General features: G+C 32.7%; 1 protein-coding gene across 4 annotated transcripts in view; it reads right to left on the bottom strand.

Annotated features, from left to right (window-relative positions):
• Window positions 1–20,796, bottom strand: part of atp2b1a (ATPase plasma membrane Ca2+ transporting 1a) — a 239,432-nt gene that overhangs the window by 186,709 nt on the left and 31,927 nt on the right. For 2 of the 4 annotated variants that reach the window (XM_073945708.1, XM_073945711.1), the window contains one exon: window positions 2,698–2,872. The exons of the other annotated variants lie outside the window; for them this stretch is intronic. The gene's annotated coding sequence lies outside the window, so the exon portion shown is untranslated. The remainder of the gene's footprint in view (window positions 1–2,697; window positions 2,873–20,796) is intronic. 4 annotated transcript variants of the gene reach the window in all.

Genomic DNA, 20,796 nt, shown 5'->3' on the forward strand with positions numbered 1-20,796 from the left:
TTAGATTAAAGAAATGCACTTCTCGAAAAATTAATATGAGGAAGGTCAAGGGACCGAGGTAGGAAAAAAGTTTGACAAACTCTGCAACCTCCGGTACAACAGAAACTACAACTTATCAGTTGTGGTGAAAGATTAACCATGATTATTGCACTGTATCATCAGTTCTCAGATCAGATAATTAAAGAGATAGTTCACCCAATGACCCTCAAATGTTTCCAAAGCTGTATGAGCTTTATTAGTTTTTCTGTTGAACACAAAAGAAGATGCTTTGAAGAATGTTGGAAACTATTGGAGCCAAATGGCAACTATCATCAAAATATATTCTTTTGTGTACCGCATAATAAAAAAACTCCAGCAGTTTTGGAACCAGTGAGTTAATGATGGCAGAAATTGAGTGAACTGTCCCTTTAATCTTTGTGTATGTTCAAATTAGCTGCCTTATTGGATTTTGGATGATTCGTTTGATCAAAAAGAACCGGCATAATTCTGTTTTGAATGTTTCTGCAGTCACGTAATGGCCGTGGGCCACTCATGATGTCACTGCTGATGTAATGCTCTGCAACCAATCAAGAGTCTCATACGCAATCGATGGCGTTTTCGAAGAGATAGTCGAGATTCTCATGCTGTGTGTACATAAGCACTCAGGCAAGCGGCAAAAGTCATTCCAGGACACATGCTGTTACAATTTGTGTATTTGTGGAAACACGGACACAAAACAGGATGCTTTTCAGGAAAACCTTACTAAAAAGTTCTCACAGTGATCCCAAAACGGACTTGAGTCATGCTTCAAAAATATGAATGGCATACATTACATAACAAAAAAAACCAAATGTTAAGCTATTTTAATGAAATTAAATGCAAACACACATAGACATAACTTATCACTTTAAAACCCAAAAGGTAAAGGTAACTCAAACCATGTGAGCAAACCGATTGCAACAAACCATTTAAGTTCAAAAACTAACCCTAATGAGTGCTGTGAACTTAATCCATTTGAGTAAACGAAGCAATTTGAGCACAGTAAAACCCAATAAATAAAGAGAACTCAAACCAACAGAGTACTGTAAAACCAAAACCAAACCCTTTGCAATTGGTTTCCTCAAAGGGTTTGAGTTACCTTAACTTATTGGGTTTTACAGTACTTTATTAGTTCGGATTCTCCATTTATTGGGTTTTACAGTGTATTTTGTATATCTTTTATTGTATTTTATTTTTCGTTAAGCAGCAATACAATAAAGCTGATGAAAGGATTTATTTTTAAATAGTTTTGGTAAGTATTCATTTGAATTATTTCTGTTTTGTAAATGTCAACACATTTATTACACTGTAAAACCCAAGTTAAGGTAACTCAAACCATATGAGGAAACCGATTGAAACAAACCATTAGTTCAAAAACTAATCCTAATGAGTGCTGTGAACTTAATCATTTGAGTAAATGAAGCAATTTAAGCACAGTAAAACCCAATAAATGAAGAGAACTTAAACCAATTGAGTACTGTAAAACCCAATATGTTAAGGCAACTCACACCGTTTGAGGAAACTAATTGCTGCAAACCATTTGAGTTAAAAAAAAAAGAGTACTGTGAACTTACTCCATTTAAGTTGAAGTAATGTGGTATTCAATTAACTCATTACCTTCAACACTGATTTCAAACTCTTTTCAAATGAGTAGAATGAACTTTCAGTCAATTTTCACTCATTTCACACTCATTTCATTTAATAAAGCTGACTTTTGGGTTTTACAGTGTAAAAAAATATTTACTAAAATTGTAAGCTAGCTGCCAAAGAAATGCCTCTTATTTTTATTAAATTAAAAAAATAAATAAGTAAATAAATAAATAAATAAAACTTTATAAATATTTCCAGAAATGTCAAAAACACAAAAAGGCTACAAAATATAAATAAGCTCATCGTACACAAATGGATAAAATGCAAACATGAAAGTTGCCAAGTAGATGTCATTGATACACTGCAATGAAAAACATTCATTCAATCAGTTTCTTTTCGTCTTAGTCCCTTTATTAATCTAGGGTTGCCAAAGAGGAATGAACCGCCAACTTATCCAACATATGTTTTACACAGCAGATGCCCTTCCAGCTGCAACCAATCACTGGGAAACATCCATACACACTCATTCACACAAAAACACTAGGGAAAGTTTAACCGACCCAATTCACCAATAGGAAACGTTTTTGGACTTTTTGGGGAAACCGGAACAACCGGTGGAAACCCACTCGAACACGAGGAGAACATGCAAACTAACCCAGCTGAGGCTCGAACCAGCGGCCTTCTTGATGTGAGACGATTGTGCTACTAACTGCGCCACCATGAGCAAATATATTATACATATAAATAATACAATAAATTATAACAATTGTCCAGTCATTATTTATTACATTTTTTTTCCTGATGTTAGTGTAACCCTAATGGCATTTATTATTGAATATCTGGCAACTACAGATATTAATTTCTTCTTCATTTTCTTTTTATTTTACAGCGAGTCAGTGCTTTAAACTACACTTGTAATTATTCTATTAGGACACCTGTATGAACTCGAGATTCCATAACAGCAATTTCCTTTTGTGATATTAACGCTGAGCCTTGTTAATCACACACTTTGCATCCTAGGCTAGACAATGCACTTGTTTCGCTCTAAAGAAAGAAAAAAAAAAGGCCCTTTTCGCTTCTCTTTCTCACCATTGGAGACAGAGGCGCGTGTTGTTCCTGTAGTGTGACCATCTGTGGACTCAGCGGCGTGGATTGTGCCTCTGACTCCAAACACACAGTTAGCGAAGCGAAGTGGACGGTGTGTTTGGCTCTCACAGGGACATCTCACACACCGGGGTGTCCAGGTGGACTCATCAGTCTCCTACTGTTATATAAGACAGACACAGAGACGGAGAGGAACAAGGTCGAAATGATGGATGGAGATCAGGAAAATGTGGGAGAAGCTAATGTCTTATAAACGAAGAAATATAAAAAATAGGCAACTGTATCAAAAGTGCTAATGTTCTGCTTACTGATGATGAGTGGACCACTTGGAAATAACAAAAATTCACTAGTACACATTCGCTAAAAAGGAATCAATTACTCACTGTTTTGTTGATCAGTGGTGGAAAGAGAACTGAAAAATCATACTCAAATAAAAGTACCAGTTACTCTACGTGCCTAAAAATGTACTGCAATTAGAGTAAAAGTATTAGTTGTAAATATCACTCAAAGTATGAGTAAAAAGTAGAGCTTTCTCAATAGAAGGTACTCAATAGTCGTGATTATTACGCTTCAAAAACCGGATGCGTTTACATGTAATTTGTGGATGTGTGTAAACGTAACATTCTGTAGTGCATTTATTTAATGCCCAGCAGTCACACAATGTCATAAGACGTTAATATTAGGTTTGAATTGAACAAAATCAATGTCTAGCCAGCGTCTAAGGACAATATTTATTTTTATGGCCAATAACGACGTCAAATTACGATGATACTTAGTGATTGTGTTACAATGAGACCAAAATCCAGCGTCGAGCCAACATCTAAAACCAACGTCATATTGATGTCAAATAATGACATTTATTTGTCAGATATGACAACCAAAATCCGACATTTGATAGACGTTATTTGGTTGATTTTATGTTGGACGTTAGACATTAACGTAGGCCTGGTGTTGGGTTCTGACATCAACCCGATTTTCATCTCCAAACAAAATGCAAATATCAAGGTCATTACGTGTGAAGATTTTGGACATCTTCTTGGACACTTTTAATGCTTCCAAATAGTTTGCTGCAATTACAAATCCCTTAAACCATGGGATAGTTCAGTATGATGAGATTTACCTTATATGTGCAATTTGATTGGACAGGAATCACAGGACTGATTTTTCTAATCCCCATAGACAGAAAAAAATAGGGACTGCAGGTTAAAGAAAAGTAGTGGAGTAAAAGTACCGATACAGCACTTGTACTCAAAATGTACTCAAAAGAAAGTAAAAGTACACGTTTTTAATGCTGCTTAGTAAATTACCATTTATAAGAAAAGCTACTCAATTACAGTTTGTAATACAGTTTGTTACAGTATTTGTAATTTGTTACTTTACAGCACTGGTGTTGATCTAAATGCCTTTGACTTTATATTCTTACTTAAAACACAAAAGTTAGAAAAAAACTTATTTAACTGATGAAATGAAATTGGATTTGACTGGAGTTAAGATTCAAACATTAAAAAATGCCATCAAAGATTTATTTAAGTGGTTCATTAGGGTTCTGAGCAATTTTATATAAGTCTTCTAAAAAGTACATGTCCTTATGTGATCATTACTCAGAACAGATAAAAAATTAAAACATTTTCACTGAAAATAAAATAGCAGTGCTTTGAGATCTACAAAAGCACCAACGTTTAAAATTTTTATATATATATATATATATATATATATATATATATATATATATATATATATATATATATATATATATATATATATAATTATTATTATTTTTTTATTTACCATCACAGTCTCCATTCACTTTCATCTAGACATGGGAAAATGACTGCTTTCAATGTCTACTTGAAGGTTTGGCCAGAGGAGAAATGGTCGTGTTCAACAGAGCCTGGTTTCTCTCAAGTTTTTTTTTTCTTCACTTTCATCAATTGGTAAAGTTTTGTTCCTCGCCACTGTTACTACTGGCTTGCTTGGTTTGGGACATGCAGTGTCCAGTTCAGCAGTAAAAATTAAACCACACTGAACTGAACTAAACTGAACTCAATTTATTAGCCCACGGTTTTACAAACAAGGTTTAAGGCTAGTCAAGAATAAATTGCATGTCTCAGCTCAAAATAACTTGCGGTGAGATGTCTTAAAATATGTCAGTGTCATTTTTTTTTAGTCTCCAGATGCACACCAGCTATATTTTTCTGGCTATATTTTTTCAGGCCATTTTTATAAATGTGTCTTAAATAGCCTAATTTAACTAAGGCCTAGTCCTGGCTTAATCAAGCCCTGTTTGTGAAACTGGGCCTAGAACTTCTATGTGAATCTGCTTTGACACAATCTACATTGTAAAAGCGCTATAGAAATAAAGATGAATTGAATTGAATTTACTTCGGTTTGAAAAAGTCAATGTTTTAAAAACGCTAAAATGTTTGTTATGCCGTTCCCAAGGTACAGTATATGTAGGTACAGTATTTTACAACTATTTTATTTTGTGGGTTTTTTTTATTATTGAAACAGCATTTCCAGTTGAAAAGGACCCTCCAAATCAAAAACTACTGGTCAGCCCATGACTCAGGAAACGTTTGAAAAAAGATCGATTATAAACCAACATCCAGGCATGCTATAGTCCTAAACAGTGCAGAGGCTTTACTTTATATCCAAACAACAGAAAGATATCCAAAAATGCCTTTTTATGCTATACAATTAGGTTAGAAGTTAACCTATTAAGTTATTAAACAAAAAAATCTTGTTTTTGATAGCAGAAGTCAATGATTTATTTCTATTATTTAGCCTGACATGTTTGCTGTTCCAAAATATCTAAAATGTTAAAGATATAGTGTGATCAATGACGAAAAAGGAGTTGTTTTTACCCAGACATTTAAAAAGAACATATTTTGGAGCAGTAATCACAATACTGTGAAACCGTGATATTTTTATCCAATGTTATCATACCGTCAGAATTTTAAACCAGCCCATGTCTGATCCATCTATAAAATATTCTTCAGTTGTTTTCTTTTCATGTTCTATATAATTATATATGTTACATGTATACATGTTGTTTATAATTACACGAACACAAACAAACAAATAAATAAATATTGTAAATATAAATATTGTACTGATTTATTATTGAATAAAGTACTGATCACTCCAATTCAAGAGTTTGTTTGACATGAGTTTTAATTTCCATGCACAAATCACAAGTGCATCATTTTTACTTTTAGCTAAAACATAATGATATATATATTAAAAATGATTTAGAAAATTCTACATGGATTGTCCTGATATTCTGTGGTTAACGAAAATGTGTTTAGATTGCGCTCATTCCCAGAATGCTGTGTCTGCACTGATGATATCAGAGCGCAAGGCAATGCAACTTGCAATCTCAACTTGCTTCTCAAACTGCAGTTATTTCTCCCTTATCCGACAACATCTCGTTCTCCTCCCTGGTACGGCTTATTTCTGAAACTGAACCCGGACCCTTTTGGAGGCATTGGTTCAAACTAAATAAACCATACACTGTAAAGTCATTAAGGCTTAACGGCTCTATAGATGGTAAGCCAGTGGATGCCTGTCTTTTATCCTTAAGCGCAGGGTTGTACCTCGGTGAATGCTATACAACTTTTCAACACATTTGCAAAGGGAGGAAGCTGGAGATAAATTCAGAAAGGCATCCGAGAGGGATATACATATCTCTGCTTGAGCACAGTAGTGACGTTTGCAGTGTACGCCGCTATCTAGGCATCTCTATAGTTGGATGAGCATTATGTCATCTTTCCACTACCAGATGATATTTCCGCCACTATTATCATTGTTGCTAAAGCTGGAGTTCAACACAACACCTTACAACTGAACCTTAAAAACTACTACAATTCATTTTAGGGCTTTACTTTTTAAAGACTATGGTTTTAACCAGGGGTGCCTAAACTTTTACTTATAAAGAGCCGAAACCCAAACTTAATTGAAGGCTTTAGAGAATATTGAATATACCTAGTTGTGTTGCATTAAATTTGCTATGGGTAATTTGCTAATTTATTTGGCAAAGATTTAAAAATAACTATAAAATGTTGCTTTAAAACATATTAATTAATGATGCAGTATCCTTTTTAAGTTTTTTATAATGAACTTATGATAATAAAAACAAACAATCCCATTTATAACACAATGGAGTTAATGCTGAATACACTTGTTGAGCTGCTCCTGCCTTTGCCTTAATTTGCTCTGCAAATCTCGTGCATTGTCTTCTACAGTATATGTCAAGTGACAGTACCTACGTTTTAAAAGTCTGGTTTATTAACATTTAAATGAAACATTTATTTTTAGTTTGTAGCTCCTCAATTAAACAAAGAAACAAAAGGTTATGTAAAATTCGAAATGGTGATCTCTCTTAAAGGCATTTGCCCCAACCAACTACCTATCATTCATTCCTCTCTTTTCAAATGGGATGATAGCCCAAACCAAAATTTAACATTGGCCAAATTTTGCCAGCGAGCCCTAGTTTGGGGAGCAATCGTTTTAACTGTTCACTCTAGCTAAAACAGAGTTAATTCTGAATAGATCTCTATGCTTTAGTTCATCAGAAGAGTGGAAAAACGACCTAAAAAGTTATTCCAATAACTGTTTCTCTGTACCATTATTGTAAATGTAATGGAGTGGACTTCTTTTATAATTAGAACACTTATTAAACTGTATCTTTATTATTATGTACATTATGTATTAGTATGTACACTGAAAAAGAAAATCTGATAATCAACAACTTACAAAATTTCAAAATTTGGAAATAATATATGTATAAGAAATAGAGAAAAAAGTCTGCAAAATAACCGAAAATGTACTAGCAATTTATTACAACGTTTTGTATCATAATATACAACACCAACCCAGACAATATTTCACTTTGAACTATTACAAATGGTAATAAAAGTCACTTTTTCAAACTCTTCAAGGTTAAAAGTTGACGAAAGAAAGATCAAGGTCCCATAATGCAATTCAAAAGCATAAAATAACAAATAAATAGTAGTATGGTTGTAAATTCATTTCATGGTGGCTTCTGTTGTCTAATTTTGCTATTGTTATATACTAATGCAAGTAAAAACCGTCACCCATATATATTTGCATATAGTATAAAATAATAATAGATAGAATAAAGTCTGTAATATGACAAAGTACTGGCAGTTTATTAACAGGTTTTTAAACTTTAACATTACTCTACAAACTTAGGTAAAATCTTACTTCAAACTATTAAAAATGTCAATAAAAAACTATTTAATCAAACTTTTCAAAGTTAAAAGTTGTTGGAGAAAAGATAAGTCATCAAAAGTATAAATAAGTGAAAAAAAAACAATTAATCAAACAATACAAAAAAATAATAATTTACTGTTAATTTACAGATTTTTTCTCTCTATTCTGTTGGATTTATTATAACATTTTTATTCACTTCGTAATCTTTTGTACTCCAACAGATCAATAGAGTCCAATATGACAATAATTTTGTTTTGTTTTTTTTCAACCCAGGCTCATTCTGAAAATGTACCATTATATACATTTCTGGAGAGTGACAAATATGTCCCAGGAGCTCCTTTTATTTTGGTGAATCTACTAGAGGCCGCTGTGTAAGCTATTTCAGATCTCAAATTTCTCTCGCAAGTGCCATTTGCGCCTGCTGTTCTCACACAAATCCACCAAAGGCCACTGTCGACTAACTGACTGACCGACCGACCAATCGACTGACTGAGCCACCCTCCTCCTTCCCTAAAACCCAATCAATAGTGTTTTCAAAAGCATCGACTGACCCGCACACCCACTTCCCTAAACCCAACCGACAGTCTTCAAAAGCAATCCAGAAAAAGAAAAGCCCCCTGTTTTTTACCACGGTATCAGATTTTACCACATTCTCAGCCTGTTATTTAATTGTTTACTGTGTTTTTTTTTTCTCCTGTTTTTGTTTTACCTGCTTTCTGGAATCGTTCTTTTCTGGACATCGCTAGTCAACTCCTCTCTGTGCCTCAAGTAAGCCAATGTACATGGCGTGCTAACTGGACAAACTGGTAACAGCGGGAAAGCCGTCCATACGGAGGTCAGTGGTCAGCTGGTAAGTGCAAAAAGGAACGGTGCTATACCGCCCGTAGCATTCGTTTAAAAAACGAAATGCAGCCATACCTACTTATGGCTACATAATGTGCGCTCTCCAGAAATGTATAGAGGGCTACGTTTTCAGACTGAACTCATGTTGTTGTTGTTGTAGTTTTTTTTATTTTTTTATTTAGTATTAACTCGATTAACACTAAATTAAGTATAAGTTTTGTTCTCATTTTGTTTTGTTTTGTAAACATTGTACATTTTAATGATACCATATACAATTTCAAGCAATTTGTAAATTTGAATATTAATAGCTATGTTTCCAGAAACCAATTTCAATACACAATTTTAATACAGTATTCAGACGTATTTAGACGCATTATCGTATTTGTAAAAATCGTATCAAATGAACAGGAATGCTTGAAATATCTGGTGATCATCTGATTTTAACATCTTGCACTTCAAGCCCTGCAAAGGTCGCCAAATTTCACACCTACCAGATGAACATCCAAATGTCTAAAATGACTAAACACCACTATCCGGCTAAAAAAATGTAGTTAATCACGTAACATATGTTTAAGCGCTAGATAAAAGCCCCCAAATGGAGATGGAAAGGCCGTTCAGCTGAAATCATTACCCAGACAACACTACTTCAAAGTGAATTTACAATTAAATTATTTCCATATCATTGACCACTGAGTGCGCAATTGAACTAAATGAATGTGTTAAATTGACAGCCCTGAATAATTCATGAACGAATTGGGTGTACATGTGCACACACACATTCACACCACGACTCTCTTATTTCTGTGGCTCTCAGCTGGCAGACGGAGTAACCTTACACTGAAAGTTGCCCCCTCTGCCCGCTTCCCTCTCCTCCCAAATGTCATATGTGAGACGTCCTGCGCTCAGGGACAAAGACAGGCATTCGGTTTCCAAGCGGGACTTAGCAACATCCAAACTTAGCTGTGAGTCACGGAGAAAAGGGGGCACGAGGGGTTTCTACCGGGCAGTGACAGGGCAGAAGGAGATCCCCCTCACCCACCCCCGATTGCAAAAATAGATGTACAATGAGTGAAAATATCTTCTCTTCGCTTTTGTGCTCCTTGGAGGTTGGAATATTCCACAATGTGTGTGCCACCCAGAAAGCTGGATGACTAGGAGTCATGCTTAAATAAGACTACATACCATTTGTGACTTGTGAGAGACAAAAGAAAAAGGGAGAAATATTTAAGTGACGTAGAGTGAAATTTATTTGATAGTATAATTTCATTATTATTAATCCCATTTTTATATAAAAGTGTCAAACAAATTTAAGTGGTAGAACAAATGTCGTTAAAGCCTTTCCTTTCAATATACAATTAGACCTTTAAAGCAAAAACTAATCCCTTTTAAACATTAATTAAGTTTTTAAAAGACATTAATCCCTGAATATTTGTTCAATAAAATTTTACTTAAAATAATAATAAAAAATATAGAAATATAAATTAAGACTAAAATTACAATCAAGCTATTTAATATGCAAATAAAAACTCACTAAGCCATTTAAATACAATTATAATAAAATAAATCTCGCTAATTTCGCATTCAATAATTTTTTTACATAATAATAATAGTAATAATAATAGGAATAATAATTAGTGACTTGTGAAAGTGATTTTAGTAAAACAGCTAAATTTATCTGTTTTATACACCATAAAATTATATAACGAAACTTCCTGAATGACGACAAATGTTTTGTTAATTTACCTTTGTTTGATATGTTAATCCAACGCAATCTCATGGCAATTCGTAACTTTTTGATTTAGTGGTTAATTTGTATGGATTCGTACGATCTAATTCGTACAATTTAGTACAATTTGCTCATTATCCAATGACGGTTGGGGTTAGGGATGGAGTTGGGTGCCACACCTCCTTCTTAAAATCGTACATTTTCGTACGACTGAACTCGTCCGAATTAGCCACTAAACTGACAAAAAGTAAAATACTTACAATTCTTCGAGAGATCAGGCTGGTTAATCAGGTTTCAACTACATTTTTTTAAGTTATGCAAAGTTTAACTTGATATTTTAAGTTTGTTTGACTGATGTAAGTTGAGGTGACTAGAAAAGTTAATCTGTTTCAACAAAAAAAAATTAAGGCAGCAAGATTTTTTTAGTGTTATTTAATTATGAGTAATCCAAATTGTAAATAAAAAGAGTCAAGTATATTTCTGCGCTACAACAAATTCCTTTTGCAGGCATTCATTTTAATATAAATTGATATTCAAAGTAAAACTAAACCCTTTTAGATGAACACATTAAGCATTAAATATTTGTTCAATAAAACTTAACTCAAAATAATAATAAAAAGAGAAATATTAAGACTAAAAATAAGCTATTTTAGATACAAATGAAAACTTAAAGCACGTTTAAAAAGAATTGTGTATAATAAAACAAAATTCTAAGATACTTGCATTCAATAAAGAATGTTTTAATAGTAATAATAATAATAATAACAATAATTTGAAAACTTATAAATGATCTCAACTTAGTAGTTTCACAAAACAAAACGAAACGAAGACAAAACGAAACTAAACTAAATGAAACAAACGTAAATGAAACAAAACAAAATAACAAAAACAAACAAAACAAAAAACAAAACGAACTGAAACTAAATAAAAAAAAAACAAAACAAAACAAAAAAATGAAATGAAATAAACAAGACAAAACAACACAAAATAAAGCAAAGCAAAAAACTTAAAAGCATAAAGATGTAAAAATTACAAAATAAAACAAAAGGGTATGACTTCTAAAAGAAATTGTGTTAAACTCTCATACCAAAGATGAACTAAATGTTTCATCAGGTTTGATGAGCAACTTATAGCGACATAAAGAACTGCATCAACACTGTATACATAGTTATCACAGCCAATCTTTTATCTGCAAGACAGTATCTAGTCGCAAAACGACAAGTGATCAGAGCAATTCCTTATTCGACTGGGAATATCTCTTTAATGAATGCGCCTGTTAAACAAGTCTAATGTAATAAACTGCCCCTGAACTCAGTTTTACAGTAATCGACAGTGCAGGAAAAAATAATGTTTCACAGTGCATCCACTGTCCTTTGAAGAATGAACTCATTATTGCCAGAGTTTATATTGATGTAGCGCACGCACCTAGAAGACTAAATGAATGTGTGTTTTGAGCACAACATGGCAGTTCTGATGTTATCAGTCCAGTGCTCTAATGGCTGCGTCTAATGATGGCTGGCAGACGGAAAACTTTTTTCTTCTCCTTTTTGCTATCACTCGGATATCCATGTTTCACAAAGACAGAGATAACAGGAATGCGTGGTCCTACATATACAGTTGACGTCAGAATTATTACCCCCTTTTGAATTTTTTTTCTTTTTTAAATATTTGCCAAATAATGTTTAACAGAGCAAGGACATTTTCACAGTAAGTCTGATTTTTTTTCTTTTGGAAAAAGTATTATTTGTTTTATTTTGGCTAGAATAAATGCAGTTTTTAAGTTAAAAAAAAAAAAGAAGTAAGGTCAATATTATTAGCCCCTTTAAGCTATATTTTTTCCAATAGTCTACAAAACAAACCATCGCTATACAATAACTTGCCTAATTACCCTAACTTGCCTAGTTAACCTAACTAACCTAGTTAAGCCTTTAAATATCACTTTGAGCTGTATAGAAGTGTCTTGAAAAATATCTAGTCAAATATTATTTGCTGTCATTAAAACAGATAAAATAAATCAGTGAATAGAAATGAGTAATTAAAACTATCATGTTTAGAAATGTGTTGACAACATATTCTCTCTATAAAACAGAAGTTGGGGAAACAGGGGGACTAATAATTCAGGGGGTTTAATAATCCTGACTTCAACTGTGCATAAAATAGGTGATGTATTAACAAAACTTGCACTCAAATATATTTTGTGGTGACACAAATGCCTTGTCAAAGTCCTTTAAAAATGCTTAATTGGCATTTAATGTATCTTAAATACTGCTTAAATGTCCAAATGATAGATTGTTATATTAAATATGCATACATTTGCATACAATTTTGCATACAGTTTTAGGGGGAAAAATATTTTGGGAAAATATTTTTTTTATTTCATTCAGAAAATTGTGTAAAAAAACAATAAGTAAATAAATAAATAAATAAATAATAAAACTTAGATTGAGTATATAAATATAGATAAATATTGTTAAGTTTGTAGTTAATGTGCTGCTTTATGGGGAATTTATTTGTTTATTTATTTATTTATGGAAAAAACAGGATTTAAATATATGTATTATTTGAAATTTACAAACACAAATTAATTGAAAAAAAATATTACAAATGAAATCTAAGATTAAAAAATAAAAAAAGGTGTGTTTTTGGTTTAAAAATGTAACCTAAAATATTAATTATTATAAAATTTGAATACAAATTACAAATTAATAATATTTTTGCTAAATATTTTTTTTAGTTTTGAGCAACATCAAAAAACAGTTTTATAAATTTGCATCGATCGCAACTTCTGTGTACACAGCCTCAAATATTACATCAGCACGTCGAGGGCATAGATTTACTCTAGACATTGTTGAGGATGTACATGTGTCTATAGTCAGCTGAATACACAAAACAGACCAAGCTGTGCCCTGTATATAACACGACCTGGCATTTGCATCATGTTAAGCGTGTAATAACGGTGTTATAAGAGTTGGTTTAGCGGAATGTGAAATGATGAAACTATTTAAACTCAGTGCCGTACAGCACAAGAAATCATCTTCTGAAATAACATCCACAGACATGAAACGCATCAATCACGTCACTTTCAGATGGCTTTAGGGTGCAAGAGGACACAAGCTGAACTTCCAAATGAGAAACGGCGACGGGGCAGTTGCGGATTTGAAGACAATGTTATTCAGAGTTAATAATGTGGCAGAAGCAGAGCTGTGACTCTGGACAGAACAGAAGTGACACAGGAAGTGGCTCTGATCTGATGTCATTAACTGAAGGACATACAGAGCAGCAGATGAAGACCAGACCAGGTAGATCAATCATCAAAACATGATGACACTTCAAGGAAACATGCATTCATGAGTAAACATATAAAAATGCATGCTAATAATAAATATATACAGTATCGAAAGTGTACCAATAATTATAACAGAAAGAATACTTATATAAAACCATAATAAATCCGCAATTATTCAAAATAATTGTAAGATTTTAGGATGAATTAGTAGTATAATAGTAGGAATAAAAACAAGATATAAAGGTGTTAATTATCAGAATCAGAAAGAGCTTTATTGCCAGGTTCACACATTACTTTGTGTTCGTGACAGAGCTTCTACAGTGCAACAGAATGACAGAAACAGGACAAAAAACAGATAATAAATATATATTAAATGTTAATATATGTTATATGCTAAATATACAAATTTACGTGTGTGTGTGTACAGCTATATTACTATATACAATGTTACACTGTAAAATTGATTGGGTTTTACAGTACTCAGTTGGTTTGAGTTCTCTTCATTTATTGGGTTTTACTGTGCTCAAATTGCTTCGTTTACTCAAATGGATTAAGTTCAGCACTTATTATGATTAGTTTTTGAATGGTTTGTTGCAATCGGTTTTCTTTAAATGGTTTGAGTTATTTTAACTTATTGGGTTTAACAGTGTATATGTGCAGTTGTTATGTGAAAATTGGCATGTAAGGTATGTTGTTAAATAAGTGTATACGTGTATAAAAAGTGTATAACAAGTAGTGAGGTTTGTTTCACAATTACTATCATCAAGTGTTCATGAGATGGATTGCCTGAGGGGAGCATGACATGGAGGCAGCCATTGTCGTCGGCGCCATCTTAAAGGGGCACTTATCATATATGGGCCAAATATAATATTGTTTCAAAATAGTTTTTTCATTAAGAATTTTTTTGTATTTTTACCTTTATTAAAATTCACTAAAATGTGAATTGTATACCAAAAAATATGTTAATGTCATCTGATGATATTAAAAGATTAATAGTTCTCTTATTTAAATATATATACAGCTGAAGTCAGAATTATCAGCCCTCCATTGATTTTTTTTCTTCTTTAAATATTCAAAATATTCTTTAAATATTTCCCAAATGATGTTTAACAGAGTTTAATTTTCACAGTATGTCTGATAATATTTTTTCTTTTGGAGAGAGTTTTATTTGTTTTATTTCGGCTAGAAAAAAAGCATTTTTTAATTTTTAAAAAACATTTTTAAATCAAAATTATTAGCCCCTTTAAGTTATATATTTTTTGCAGCCTGATCTCACGAGGACTCCTAAGTATTTTACGTTTTTCCAGTTTAGTGGCTAATTTGTACGAATTCGTACAAGTTCAGTGGTACGAAAATGTATGATTTTAAAAAGGAGGCGTGGCATCCAACCCCACCCCTAACACCAACTGTCACTGGGTGATGAGCAAATTATCCTAAATTGTACGAATTACAACGTACAAATTCATACAAATTAGCCACTAAATCAAAAAGTTACGAATTTCAGTGAGATTGTGTTGATTTTTTAATTTACAGAGCAAACCATCATTATACAATAACTAGATTAATTACACTAACCTGCCTGATTAACCTAGTTAAGTCTTTAAATGTCACTTTAAGCTGTATAGTGTCTTGAAAAATATCTAGTCAAATATTATTTACTGTCATCATGGCAAAGAACAAATAAATCAGTTACTAGAAATGAGTTATTAAATCTATTATGTTTAGAAATGTGTTGAAAAAATATTCTCTAAATTAAAAAGAAATTGGGGGAAAAATATACAGGGCTAATAATTCAGAGGGTTTAATAATTTTGACTTCAACTGTATATAATATAGTTGATGTATTTTAATCTTATTGAATTAAGTCTTTTAATGCCATCAAATGATTTGTCTGAATATGACCACATTTTATTTTGTATATATAAATGAATATAGATAAAGTTAAAATACATTTATTTATTTATTTATTTATTTATTATTTTTTCAATGTTATGTCAAGGATTTCAGGTTTCCAAATTATTTTGGTCAAACCAAGAGTTATGATAAGAGTTAAGTAATTTTTGTGTGCAATTTAAAAAAAAAAAAGAAAAAAAAGGAAAAAAAGAAAAGTAATTTAATGTCAACTATTTTTGTTGTCATTCCAAGCCCCTTTTGTCAAATTGCTTTATTTACTCAAATGGATTAAGTTCACAGAACTCATTAAGATCATTAAGATTGTTTTTTTTTTTTTTCTACTTAAATGGTTTGTTGCAATCGCTTTCCTTAAACGGTTTGAGTTACCTTAACTTTTTTGGTTTTACAATGTATAAAAAAAACAAAGGCAACACAATCCACCATTGTATCCAGCAGCAATCTCCATGTAAGTGATCTCCCATCAGCTTTGGCCTGTCATCATTTGATTGATAGTGTGTGCTGCTATAAGCTCATCTCCTCTGCTAAGCTTTATTATTAGTATGGAAACGGCCATCTGAATGAACTTCTGATCTGGTTAATGTGTGAATGGACACATGACGTCTGTCCTTCATTTCGCCACCTGAGACACAGGTGCATTGGGCCAGTACTGCACCGCAGGCATCAGACACAATGATTGCAATATTTAAGCAAAGCATCATTTCATATAAATGCGCGTTATTAGGGAGGACGTATTCAAACACACGCGTATGCACATGCACTCAATGCTCTGCTTTTGAATTTTTGCTGTCTATTGATTCAGTTTATCAAAGTTGGGGATACCAGTTTTACTGGCATAATGTGACTTGTGTGCGGGATATAGGAAAATGCGAAACAGATTAGGAAAATGGATCTGGATGTTGCACAACCAAATGTGAGTTTCAGCATGGTTTTATTTATTTGATGAAATTAGTCTTTAAACCAAGGATGCCATAGAAGTGGAGAAGAACCATAATTTTTTCATAAAAATATTAAGAAGCAAAATGGTTTTTAATCTCAATAATAATAATAATAATAATAATAATAATAATAATAATAATAATAGTTGCTGTTGTTGTCAATATTATTATCATTAATATTGCAGTTTATCCCATCAAATAAAATGTATTGATGAGTTTAAGTGATTGTATATATTTACTCCCAGTTTAAGTCAAAATTATTAACCCCCCTGAATTATTAATTATTAGCCCCCTGTTTTTTTCTAATAACTGACACTTCAAGACACAGCTTAAAGTGACATTTAAAGGCTTAACTAGGTTACTTAGGTTAACTAGGCAGGATAGGGTAATTAGACAAGTTATTGTATAACAATGGTTTGTTCTGTAGACTATTGAATAAATACATAGCTTAATGGGGCTAATAATATTGACTTTTGATATATGGTCCATTAGGATAAAACAACACTTGGCAATATTATTAAAAATAATATATTTAGAACAAAAATAATAATTCAAAAAATTTATCTGACGGTAGACAAATGAAGGCGCTGATAAAATCTGTATTTAAGTTGTCCAAAATACCTACATAGCTATGCATATTATTCAGTCATTCATTTTCTTTTGGCTTAGTTCCTTAATTATTATGGGATTCCACAGTGGTATTAACGGCCAACTATTGCAGCATACATTTTATGCAGTGGATGTCCTTCCAGCTGCAACCTATTACTGCACTGTAAAACCCAACAATCAACTTCATCAAATGAAATGAGTGTAGTTAACTCAAAATTGACTGAAAGTTAATTCTACTCTTTTGAAAAGAGTTTTGAACTCTGTTGAAGGCAAGGCAAAGCAAGGCAAGTTTATTTATATAGCACATTTCATACACAGTTGCAATTCAAAGGGCTTTACATAAACAAGAATAAAATAAAAAAGTAAAAAATATATATATAAATAAAAATAAAAAAGGTAAAGAAGGTAAAGAGTTCATTAAATACCTCATTACTTCAACTTAAATGGAGTAAGTTCACAGTACTCATATAGATTAGTTTAACTCAAATGGTTTGAGCTGCCTTAAATTATAGGGTTTTACAGTTCTCATGAGTTTTCTTCATTTATTGGGTTTTACAGTGCTGAAATTGCTTCGTTTAGTCAAATGGATTAAGTTCACAGGATTAGTATTTGAAGTTAAATGGTTGTTGCAATCGGTTTCCTTAAATGGTTTGAGTTAAATTAACGTATTGGGTTTTACAGTGTAGTGTATTAGCATCATCACCGCTGCCATCTTTCTGTTGGTGGTTGCATTCATTCCAATGAAACTCCACATGCTGCTAAAACACTGACAAAGTCCTAGTTTCATCATTGTGTCCTCATGTAACTCACCTCTCAAAAGGACAAAAGGTAGACTAGCGACTTTAAGGAAAAGATGAGTCATACTTTGTACTTGATTTTGTGTCACTAGGAAACAATTGATCTTTGCGAGTGTAAATGTTTGTGTAGGATCTTATATGCAGTATAGTAAACACTCCTCCGCAAATGAACCAGCATGTCTAACACTATACCGTACACTCCTAACATGTAGCGACGTTTTAACCCAAATTTGGGTAAAATATGAACCAACTCTGAGTTAAATCTTTTAGTCACGCTTTGGTTGTTGAACCAATTCAAATTATTGAAATTACTGATTGTAATTGGCTGTAAAATTCCAAGCTGTGATTATTGCCAGGTAAACACACACACAGCTAATTTTAGTGTAAAAATATTGTACTACACACAGGAGCTGTTTGAAGACAAAAAACAGGCAAATGTCTTGAAGTACAACATCTGAACAGCATCTTTAGGCAAGGTTACCATTGTAAGCAGAATAATTTATCCTGTTTATTGATTTATTTGAGATTAATGCACAACCTCGGTGAAATGGATCTCCAATTTAGGTGTGCATTATTTTGCTAATAATTCAATGGACATGAGTCAATCATTATGTACTTAACTATGACTTTTGCATATCATTTTTTAGGTGATGCTGCAGTCACACAGGTCGAGCTTATGAAATTCTGTTGTACAACACTGTGAAAAGGATTAAACAAGATGATTAGACATTAAAAAAGGAGGGATTGGTCCATATTTAAAATTTCTGTACAGAGTGATGATCTCTTGATCTTCTATTAATCTTCTATTAATCTCACATAATCACAAGATGTGATTTTGCAGTTCGGAGTTAACCAAGCTTGAACCTTGCAAAGCAGCCAACTTCAAAACTTGCTGAACGATCTTGCGTTTCCGGTCTGTCATATCCGAATTCGTGTGAATGAAAGTCTATGGGGTGAAAAGTGTAGTGTAACCACGGGTTAAGAATAAGAGATTTTAACTATGGTCATGACAATAAAGCAATAATATGTTATTTATAATAAGTACTAAGAAGCAGCCAATATGCTAGTAATATGCATGCTAATAAATTAGAGATAATTAGTTCTACTAAATTATCTAAACTAAAGTGTCACCAAGTGTTACAAAAGCATTAATAATTGTAAGAACAACCAAAAAATAAAAAACTTTAGATTACTATTTCACACTAAAAACACTAGAATATTAAAGTAAACATCATCTTCCAAGAAGAAGAAACAAAGTTGATTTAACCCTCAAATTACGGATTCCGTCCATTCAATATTGTTCTTTCAAACCACAAATCAACAGAGCTTAATAATTGACCTTTAAGATATTGTCTAAATCTTTAAAGGTTTCTTAAAATTGACCTTGAATGATGGTTTTGTGGTCCAGTGTCTCATTTTACCCAAATTTGGGTTAAAGCAATCTAGCGTTTAGCATATTAAGTGTGCTTGACAGTGTGTAACCAGAGTCGCTGGTGTATTAAAGAGATTGTTGAAGCCAACCTGTACTGAGCCAGAACAGGCATGAAATATTCACAACACACACACAAAGCTAAAACATGCCAAGGCAGATGGTGTGACATTCGAAGAGCACAATCCAGCAGCCTATCAATAGGATACAGAGAACATTTTGTGGAGAGGGGCGTGATGGGTAATAAACACTTTATTCCCACAGAGGGGCTTGGTTACAGCGCCACCTTGTGGTGCGTCGCCACATGCCATATGTTTGGGCATGTGGTTACTGATTGTTGACCTCTGATACACATGGACAGATGGACCAAAACAGAGCCTGGGGAGACCAGATAGGTTTGTACCTTGGCTTCAAAGGCATCCAATGGAGTTATATCACAGAAGTTAGATTTTGAAAACTTATGCACTCAATCCTTTGCATTTGCCTCTGCTGTCTGAGTCCAGGAGCAGAGAATAAGACGAGTATTGATTTTACCTTCGGTTAGCAAAATGGTTTTCCCAAGCTGACTTAATGCAAGGTCTTGGGCGCGAAGCAGAAAAGAGAAAAGGCTGGCATGCCAAAACGCACACAAAATTGCCCGCTGTCATACGCTGTTTGCTTCAGAGTGGCTTTCATTCATTTGATACATTGTTCACTCAGTCATCTTGGAGTGGAATCGGCCACGCTCTACAAATTCGCCAACAGAGCTCAGAGCAGACAGACGCTATTCTCATTTGCAGGTACTTTTGGAGATGTTGAAAAATGTCCTTAAAAGAGTTTATGTTAATGCAAAAGTAACAAGTGTTACTTACACACTTTTAAACACTCATATACACACTTAAAAAAAAATTTAATGGGACTATGAAAATTCTAGAAATGCTTTAAAATATATTTGCATTGTTTGTTGAAGTTTTAAAAAGCATATTTTAGTATTCAATAAATAGTTCAAGTTCATTTATTTATAGAGCACATTTAAAACAGTCACAAGAAAGTGCTGTTCATAACATTTACATTTACAAGAAAGTAAGATAAAGAGACAGAATAAAAACATAAAAATAAGACAAAAGAGACTAAAAAAGGACTATTAAAATAATATTAAAAGCCAAGCTAAATATGTACGTTTTTAGGAGTGATTTTAAAACAGGTAGAGATGAAGCCATTCTAATCTCAATGGGCAAAGCGTTCCATAACTGAGGACCTTTCACAAAGAAAGCTCTGTCCGGTTCAGTCTGGACTCTGGAACTAAAAGAAGATTTTGATCCATAAGATCTC

This window comes from Danio rerio, chromosome 4, assembly GCF_049306965.1.
Source record: "Danio rerio strain Tuebingen ecotype United States chromosome 4, GRCz12tu, whole genome shotgun sequence".
Classification (NCBI taxonomy): Eukaryota; Metazoa; Chordata; class Actinopteri; order Cypriniformes; family Danionidae; genus Danio; species Danio rerio.